The sequence below is a fragment of the Mustela putorius genome, unplaced genomic scaffold (genome assembly GCF_011764305.1).
Source record: "Mustela putorius furo isolate JIRA1106 unplaced genomic scaffold, ASM1176430v1.1 tig00003976_pilon_pilon_pilon, whole genome shotgun sequence".
Classification (NCBI taxonomy): domain Eukaryota; kingdom Metazoa; phylum Chordata; class Mammalia; order Carnivora; family Mustelidae; genus Mustela; species Mustela putorius.
Genome location: NW_025422118.1, coordinates 5717129 through 5726952, shown reverse-complemented (window position 1 = coordinate 5726952; position 9824 = coordinate 5717129).

The window sequence follows — 9824 nt, the reverse complement described above, 5'->3', positions numbered from 1 at the left end:
ACTTTCCATTAGCACTGGTGTTTCAGTAACTTTTATTTTTTTGACATGATCTGAAAGCTACTGATATGATTACACTCTAATTGCATTATATTAACTAAAATAAATACTAATAGGGTGTGAACCTAACATAATAAGCTAGCAAATTGCCATCACAGTGCCTGTGTAGGCTACAAAGGTATCCGCTGCTTCACTCACCAAACTCATAGCAAGGCCCTGTTTCGTGCTGTGCAAAGACAACCTCCTTTTTCACTCAGTGTTGCCAAAAATTAACTTGGTTCAAGAACAGAAAGCAAGGGGCGCCTGGGTGGCTCAGTGGGTTAAAGCCTCTGCCTTCAGCTCAGGTCATGATCCCAGGGTCCTGGGATCGAGCCCCGCATCGGGCTCTCTGCTCAGCAGGGAGCCTGCTTCCTCCTCTCTCTCTGCCTGCCTCTCTGCCTACTTGTGATCTCTGCCTGTCAAATAAATAAATAAAATCTTTAAAAAAAAAAAAAAAGAACAGAAAGCAAGGTGCCATAGCCTCTTGATCTAGGAATCCTTCAAGTCCTACGTTTTGACTTAATAGCAAGAATTACCACCTCTTGATAATGGCGAGGGGCAAAATACACACTTCTCCTAGGAATTTAGTGAAGAAAATTCCCATAAGCTAACACTTCTCTCATTCTTCAGACACACAGACCCACCATCTTGGGATGAATCAATGGGGTCTGTCCCCGCTCCCTCTCATCAGGCGAGGGGAAAGTGCTGAAGGCAAAAGACGGGGCCCTAGGTTCTCTCCTTCTCTCTCTCACTGAGACTCTGACCAACGCTCTGACACCACAGTGATGACATTAGACCCCATTTTCCCCCCAAGTTATAATGTTTATGAGTCCACGTGTCAACATTTGTTTCTTAAGCCATCAAACTGAATTCATGATTATGTGGATTTGATAAACACTCTCACTAAATCACAAGGGTTCAGTGCCTTCTCTCCAGATTCCCCACTGTATTGCTATCCATATGCTTATAGGATATTATGAAATTTTTATTTGCAGCCGTGCAAGATAATAGCATCAATTATAGATGGATGTTTGAGCTGCATATAGGTTTGTTGTATCAAGTAAATAAGTTAATACATGTAAAGTGCTTAAAAGAATGGCTGGCACATAGTAAGGGCTCAATAAATGTTAGCAGTTATTTCTGCCAGCTATAATACAATGCCTGACATGGCATGCGATAAAAACCCAGTCACAATTTCCTGTCCATAATCATAAAAGAAATGCACTAAGTCTAATAACTGAAATGAAACCAATTCAATGTAATGTGTTCAGTCACTTTCTGAAGCGTGAACAGTTAGTTTACCATGGGGGTAAACAACAGGTATGGATCAATGATGAGATGTATACAAATAATTTATATGAGGGCTGTATAGTTAGTCAGTCACTCCTGCCCTTGCCTTCAACAGTGGCAGAGGATCCCCAGAACGTCTTCCGTCTATGAACAAGAATCACTTCTCGGGGCGCCTGGGTAGCTCAGTCAGTTAAACATCTGACTCTTGATTTGAGCTCAGGTTATGATCTCAGGGTCGTGAGATGGAGCCCCATGCCAGGCTCTGCGCTGAGCGGGGAGCCTGCTCGAGATCCTCTCCCCGCCCTGCCCCACCCTCCACCCCACTCATGCCCTCACTCTAAAAACCAACCAACCAACCAACCAACTAAAAAAACCTCTTCTCCACCAATACTCCAAAAATCTTCCGTGTTTTTTCTCTTACTCTTTTCATTCCTCTGAGCTGAACTCAACTCCTTTCAACACATATCGAGCATTTTCCATGGGCCAGAAGCGGGGCTGAATAGTGGAGACACAGGGCCGCATGGCCGCATCCCCGGCCTGAAGTCCCTGTCTGGTCAGGGAAGACAGACACGTCGAGAGCTAAATGAGATCCAACAGGATAAGAGCATACCCTCCTCTGCCATGTCTGTGGGGTGGACGACAAGAGAAGGGAGGCCAGAAAGGGTTCCACGACCCAAGCACAACAGAGGAGTTATTATTTCTGCCCAGCAAGAGGAGAGCCTTTCCCAAGGAGGTGACATTCGAACTGTACCCAGAGCTAGAACCACGGTGCGGTTAAACACCCGTGTCAAGAAGCTGCAGAACAAAAACACAAAGGGAGGGAGGAAGGGAGAGGCCGAGGAGCCAGGGGGAGAGACAGCAGTTCAGTTTTGGTGAACTTATCCAAAATTAAATTAGAAAACTGGGGGTGGGGGGATTTCAACATGTGCATGCTTAATGTCATATCAAAATTTTTTTCAACTTGTACTAACATATAAAGGGGTGGGAGTGAATCCTTAGGCCTGGAAAGGAATTAAGGGAGGCCTTCTTGGATCTCCAAGGATTCCCATAGCCTTTCACAAGACAAGAAAGGAAGGAAGGTGAGTTAACCGAAGGGAAGCCACAGCCCTGCATAGAGTGTTGGGGTCTGAAAAAGCATGGAGACTTGGGCCATTCTCCTGCTCTGAGGCATGACTCAAACTACCTACAAAGATTGCTAGCCCTTGACTTAATTCCCAGAGGGCTCCTTCCCATATTTATGGCAAGAGTCATACCTCACATGGAAGCACCACGTTATGCTGACAGGGATTTGAAACAAACAAACAAAAAGTGGGGGGGGGGATGGGGGGGAGCTCCAGAAACTAAGCTCGGCTAACATCTAGCTAATCACCAGGAGAGAACGGTGGCTTCTTACTATAGCTCCTTCCGTTTGCTGGCTTCTGAAATTCCATAAAGATGCTATCAAGCCTCGCTGCCTCCTAGCGTCTCCAACAGAGAGCTGTCACCTTCACCAAATGATTTTCCTTCCCTCACAGAGATTTCTATCCGTGGGGCAGAGTTGGGAGGCCGGGAGAGTAGGGTACGGCCCGGGGCTCGTTTCAAATCAGAATATTGCAACAGAGCATGACCCTTTGAGTTTTGCTTTCCTTTAAAAATGCTGTATTTCTAGGTTTTTTTTTTTTTTTTTTTTTTTTTTATTGTCATGATTTTTCCTCTTTGCTTTTCTGGCTTCACTGCATCCCTAAGCCTTCCTGGCTCCCAGTCTCGGTCCACAGCCAACAATGACAGGGACCCACCCTTCCTTCCCAAGCCAGGTGGCTGGAATCCTGTTGCAAGTCACCCATGCTGAAGCCAGGGGAGAGCGCTCCGCACGGGGGTGCGTCCTGTATGATGATGAGCGTGACCCCAGAAACAGCCTTTCAGACTTGCTCAGGTGCTCACTGGTGCTCTGCGCGCTCCCAGGACTCTTTGGTTAAAGTAGGTGGGGGTGAGAGGTCAGCCCTGGATTCCCATCCAGCAGGTTTGACAGGTACGGAGCATGTGGCAAGACGAAAAGCCCCAATTCCACTCCTTAATTAAAAACATTTTTCATTCCAAACCTATAAAAGGCAGATGCGCCGCATTCCTCCGACCACAGATCGCGGCTCTGTATTGAGTGCTGCAGCTCAAATCCTTCTTTCTCGGGGCATGAAAATACAAGGCCATCAAAGCACAGCGCAACCCTGCTTCTACCCCCTCCTTCTCACCCCCTCATTTCCTCTTTTGCTGAGAAATATTCCTTCCCATCTTTGCAGGGGCCGCGGGTGTTAAGCTTCTAAGGACACCTCCACACTGAAATGGAGTGGGAAGGTCGCCGATCTAACAGGACAGACAGGAGGCAGCTTGTAGGTTTTATTATCTAAAACAGATTTTCACCTGATTTAAAAAAAAAAAAAAAGTTCAGGCTACAGTCCCCGCAGAATCAGCGGCATCGAGGCTGTGAACTCACTCCGGTCTGCCCGAGCTCAGGCATCTCAAAGCCCACAGTTTGGAAGAAGCCTGAGTGAACAACCTACCAAGAGGAGGTCAGACAAAAATGAAATAAGCACTTGTGTATGGTGGTTTTCTACCTTCGGTGAGTTCTCTACTCCTGAGTCACCTGGAGTGAAGACACTGGGTTTGATTACAACTTACAAAAAGTTGCAAGTCCAATTCAAGGTGTGCTGCCGATGCTTACTGGGAAATCAGCCATCGTCGTTCTGCAGGGCTGGAGGCAGGGAGAGGCTCCTTCTACCCGTTTGTGTTTATCTGTCTGCCTAACGGGTCCTTAACCTTTTTTGTCTGGGGTATCCTCTGCTTTCTTCCCAGTGATAATCTATACTGCAAAGGCAGGGACACCAAACCTCCCTTCGTGACTATTTCCTCACTGGGCCCAGCCAAGGGAGGCCTGGATTCAAAGGCAACCTCAGGAAGTTGAGAGAATGATGAGAGATTTCCCGTATGCTGAGCCTGCTGTCAGAGCTCAGGTGCTCTCTGATGTGGCGGACTTTCTCTTTCTGGGTTCCAACCCAGCGGTCTTATTAAATGTTACAAAAAAAAAAAAAAATCTCGCTCTTGTGAGTGATATCAAATACAATCAATAAACCTGAAGGAGAAGGCAGCCCAAGGCATTCACAAGACACTTTTAAGATTTAATTGTTCCACAGAATTTTAAGCAAGTAGTAGAAAGAAACTAAATTGCATGAAACCAAATATTTTGCTCTAGGCTTCTAATTCATCTCACTTGCTGGCTCCCAGGGGCTCCCAGCAGCACGGGGGAGCTTGGGACTTTCCAACTACTTCATGCAAGCTGAAGAATCTCCCTGTCTCTTTGAAACGGGGCAGTTCATCAAAGTCCTCTTTGCATGAAAATGCTTGGGTTCAAGGACATACCAGGCAGAGAAGAGCCGCAAGATGTATTTAATGAATGAAGGACACACCTTCTTGCTTCTTTCTCTAAAAGGGAAAGCCCCTGGGAGAGAGGATGCTCGGACCCCACACTGAATGCCCCATGCAGGGATCAGGGGCACCGGGAAGCAGCATCCAGTGCTCTGGGGAGAGGCAGACCAGAGTCCGGAGGTGGGGGAAGGGGCCTATGGGTCTGGAAGCCACAGAATGTGCCACTGCTTTCTGCAGGCTAAGGGAACCTGTTAAGGAGGCATATCTGTTGGACTAGAAGCCATCCCTCAGTTCCCTGGGGAAAGACTGCTAGGAACTATGCCCAGACACACAGGCCAACCACAGGGCCAAGAGCCCCTCCTGTCCCATCAGAGTGCAAAGATTCTTTTGTCTGTTTGGAAAGACACTGGGTCAGAAAAAAAGAGCAGCCTGGGGGCTGAGATCTATACTCCTTGCTGCTGTGTTTGGAAATGTATCAGTGGAGAGGACGGTTAGACCAGAGGACGGGAAGGGAGAGGGCTCTGGAAGCCCGAGGTCTGAGAATAGGAGGCAGTGGAGTTTGGTAGAATGAGAAGACGCCCTTACCTCCAACCTTGGGAAAGTCATTTTACACTTTCTAAACCTCAGTTTCTTTATCTGTAAACAGAAATGACAGGGTTCCTAAGGGCTAGTGTCATGGCCATGGTTATTGAAAGAGCATATGTCAAGTAGCTTGGGCTGTCCCTGACACTGAGTAGGTGCTCAATAAATAATAGATATTACTTGAATCGTAATAATTAATAATTACAGGCTGGAACACAATAGCATATGGAGGGAGGCCATCTGGGCCTGGGTTCAGTGGCCTTGACTGCATTAAAGGAAAGTGAGGGTCCATGGGGCTGCCAGAAGGCGGCTCCAGGACTGATGAGCCTCCAGCTCCCCAAGCAACTCCTTCCAACCGGGCCTTCACTGTGTCCAAACTTGGTCCTGGCGCCTCTCCAGGGGCTCAATTCAAGAGCCCATTATAGCAGTAATATAGCTCCTATTATCCACCAGCACTTAGATAAGGAAGAAAAATGGGCCTGTGGGTCTGAAACTAAACATATTTCAAAAACTCCCTGCCATTGGGCGCTCAGAGATCCTGCCATCAAAACAGACACCCCGATTTCTGACCGATAGACCAAACGTGGCAATTTCGTAATGCTGGCGTGGCTGTGGGTTGCCCGGAAAGAACACAGCAGAGAGGTGGCCCAGCCCCAGGCCTGTAGTCCTCGGCTGGCCAGGCTCCACCCCAGCCACCCTGTGTGGCCTTGGGTGGAACTGGCGGTTTGTGAGGAGTAAGAGGTGTTGGCAGAGCCCTGGGGTGAGCGCTCGAACAAGGCAAGTGTTCAAAAAAGTGAGTGTTCTGCCGTTCTTATGACCACTACTCGCTTGGAGAACGTCAAAATGTAAGCAAGCCACAGGGTTAAACCTAGGCGCCCCTCCCCGGAGAGGAAACGTCGAACCTCGAAGGGGAGCTGGTGACCAGAGCCATTGGGTGTCCCTCCTGATTCCTCACTTGATGGTATACTGTGGTGCATGCTCCTGTGTGCCGTGTATTTCCATGTGATGATGCTGTATCATGGGACGAAAGGCCAGGACAGCCTAGAGAGGGGCTGCAGTCTGCAAGAACCTGGCCGAGCACACCCACACACGTGAGTGCACACACACACAACTTGGTAAGTGCTGCGGGGACAGGACTTCCAGAGTTTTCATGGAGAGGTCATCTGCCCACCAAGCCCACCCCCCCCCACTGTCTCTGCACCGAGGATCCCAGCAATGAAACTCCTGATGCCCCAGGATGAGGGCCGTGAGCGCAGAGGGGTCCCTGGGGCTGTGTGGTCCAGCTACATGCAAGGGGCAGCCACTCCCGCACTCGGGCCCCTCCCAGGTGTCCTGCGGGAGATGCAAAGGTGGGAAAGACAGAGTTCCCTGGGCCCCAGTGGTCCCCAGCCATGCTAGAGATACCAGACCGAGGCCACTTTGACACAGAAGAGGGCAGGCAGCACGGGTTCAAGCAGACTGCGGCGGAGCCCTGGGAATCCTGTCTGCTCCACTCCGTGCTTTGCAATAATAATACTAATGGATTAGAGTAGATTTTGAACCATATTTTCAATTATCCAAAAGGCTCCCTCATATCAGGCCTGAGTTTCTTACACATCTGGGGAGTGTAACTGTGCTTGGCTAGTTTAACACGGAGCATTACATGGAGCCTGTTAGAAAGGGGCTCCCCACAGGACCACCCATTAGGCCACTGCCCGCAGCTGCCCTCCACCAGCCCTGCACTCCTTTTGAGGGGCCCGCCCCACCCGTGCCCACCTCCCCGCCAACCTGTCCCCCAAGTGCCACCAGTAATTTTCCAGATCACTGAGGAGCTGATGGCTTGTTTGTGTCCCAAGAGTGGGGCTTTCGGCTTCTATTTTCACTCAGTCTTGATGGTCCGGGACAACTAGAAAGGGAAAGGAGACCTGTTTTCCAAAAGCACGGCTTGGGGGAGCCTTTCCCACACAGGGGCTGTCCCTCTGGATTTCAAGGTGAAGCAGTGAGTCACTCTGAAGACAGTCGAGCCTCGAGCCGGGGGCTGGGCGCAGGCCTGGCAGCGTGGGATTGCCTTTCCCTCATTCCTTTGAGGATGAGAGAGTGAGGCCCTGAGGCCGTGATTGTTGTCTCAGCTGCAGGGAGAGAAGAGGAGCGCCCTGCCAGCACCTGGATACACTGGCCTTGCCCTTCCAGAGCAGCCAGCATGGGTCACTGGGGACCTGCCCCTCTTTTCCACCTACATGTTATTCCAGCCATAAATCCAAGTGACAAGCTTGAACTTTCCTCAATTGACATGTTTACAAGGGAAGTCCACATTTGACAGGAAAATTAAGCCTATCAATCACTTAACAAGCTCGTTAATGAATGGTTCTCTGATCTCCTCTGGTAGCTGGGTTTATTGATTACGGAGGGGGCAGCCCGGCCCCCGCCCCTCGCCCCCGCTGCGCTGTCACCCAGCTCCCTGCCCACCTCCCCTTCTGCCAGATGTTGCTGCCCTCCAACCTGTTCCACGGCTCCCAGCCCCCTCTCCTCCCTGAAGCCCGGCAGAGGGTTCTGGTTCAGGGTTTATCGGGAGGTCAGCCCCCCTCCTGGCTCTGTTCTCTGACAGAACAAAGGGAACAGATGCAGGCTTGGCCTCTGAGCACCCACCCGGCATATGGAAGCTATCTCCTCCGTCCCAATAATCACCCAGGAGCTTGCTTGTTCAATGGCTTTGGTTTTTATTGCGTAGAAACCAACCTATTCCCCAACATAAAACACTTTAACGGTGTCTCCCTCCGGGGTTTCTGGGAGAGGTCCTGTCAGGTATAAAATGTGCAGAACCCCTCTGACAGCCCCCAGGAGCAAGACCTTCACAGTGAGAAAGGGGGGACAGGGCAGGGAGGAGAGAGGAATGCAAGGTGGAAGAAGCCGGCTTGCGGGTGACAAAAAGAGTCGGGGTCCAGTCGGGTCCGGAGGATCGTGAAGAACTTCCTGGAGCATCTGGCCCAAGTGTTAAGGACGGGCGGAGAAGCTAGGATCTAATCTACTCCCATTCCCAACACACAGGAAGGTGGGGCCTCAAGTCAGAGACAGGCCACAAATATTTGTGGACTATTTGACTTAAGGATAAGCGATAACAGAGGAAAAAGAAAAGAAGAAGAAGTGATAACATAGCCAGGGGAGGCCTGGTACTTAGTGTATGTTCAACTCACACAAACAATAGAGTTCTGCTGTTGCCTATACCTCCAGGATATCCCGCCTACAGCCCGGCTGAAGGGAGTAACCTTGGACCTATGAACTGGACACCCAGAGTCATGGAGGAAAGGAGCTATTGGCTACAATGGATGGATCTTAAACCCTACAAACCGAGGGATGCAGGATATGGGGGGACCTTCCTGGGCTTCCTCTGTGAGCTTGCTCTGGGCGCCCTGGAAGAGATGGCCAAACCCTGAGCCATCTAAGAGGCTGTGTTAGCTTCCCATCACCTCAGTAACAAATGACCCAAACTGAGTGACTTCACACAACGGGAATATATCGTCTCAGAGTTTTGGAGGCTCCGAAACAGAGGTGGTCTACACATTCCTGCTCCTAGGGTCCTAGGGAAACATTTTTCCTCACTTTTCCAGCTCCTGGTGGCTCCCGGCAAGCTTTGGCATGCCTTGGTGGGTAGCCATGTCTCTCCAACTCCGCCTTGGTCTTCATGTGACCTATGTCCTGTCCTCTTCCTATAAGAGTACCAGTCATTGGATTGAGCCCCCCCACACCAATCCGGGAGGGCCTCATCTTCACTCATTATATTTACAAGGACCCTATGTCCAAATAAGGTCATATTCTGAGGTTCCAGATTCTCGGCCTAGAAGGAAAGAAGGAGGGAAGGAAGGAAAGAGTAAAGAAAGTGGTTGAACACTATTCAATCCAGAACAAAGCGAGAAAAACAACCCAGGAGAGGGAGTGGCTTCAGGCAACAGGGGTGAACCCCTTCCTGATCTCCAGTGGGCCTGGGAAATGCTGAAGCCTGAAGCCTTTCCAGAGGGCCAGAGGAAAGACAGAGGTATGAGGGACGTGCTGGGAGAGATAGAGGAAGAATTGTATTAAGGTAAATTGCAAATACTAAAAAATATGAAGACAGCAATTGAAGTGTTTAAAATGTGCTCTGGGTAATTCCAAACAAATTTTAAAGCCATTTTCAGACCATAAAATCCTCTGGTCTAAATCACCAGCTCCCAGGCAGGCCCCAGTGCTCAGGCAGCAGAACCTCCCCCAGATGGAGGCTGGCAGGTTTGGGAGTCTCCAGCTAATCCGGCAAATGAGTGATGATCCTTCCTGGTGATTGGAGAGGGGCCCTTCTTGATTTCTCTAGACACCTGTTCTACTTCCAATCTGATTTGCTGATACTTTCTCTGGGGCTCATTCCCAGAAGGGTGGCCCAGTCATGAGAAACACAAAACAAGCCTCACCAATGACATGTCCGACCTCGTTAGCCAAAGTCTACCTCTGGGGACCTGTCCTCTCCAATCTCTTTCCGTCTGGGACAGCAAGGTGGGATGCCCTCGACAGGCCAG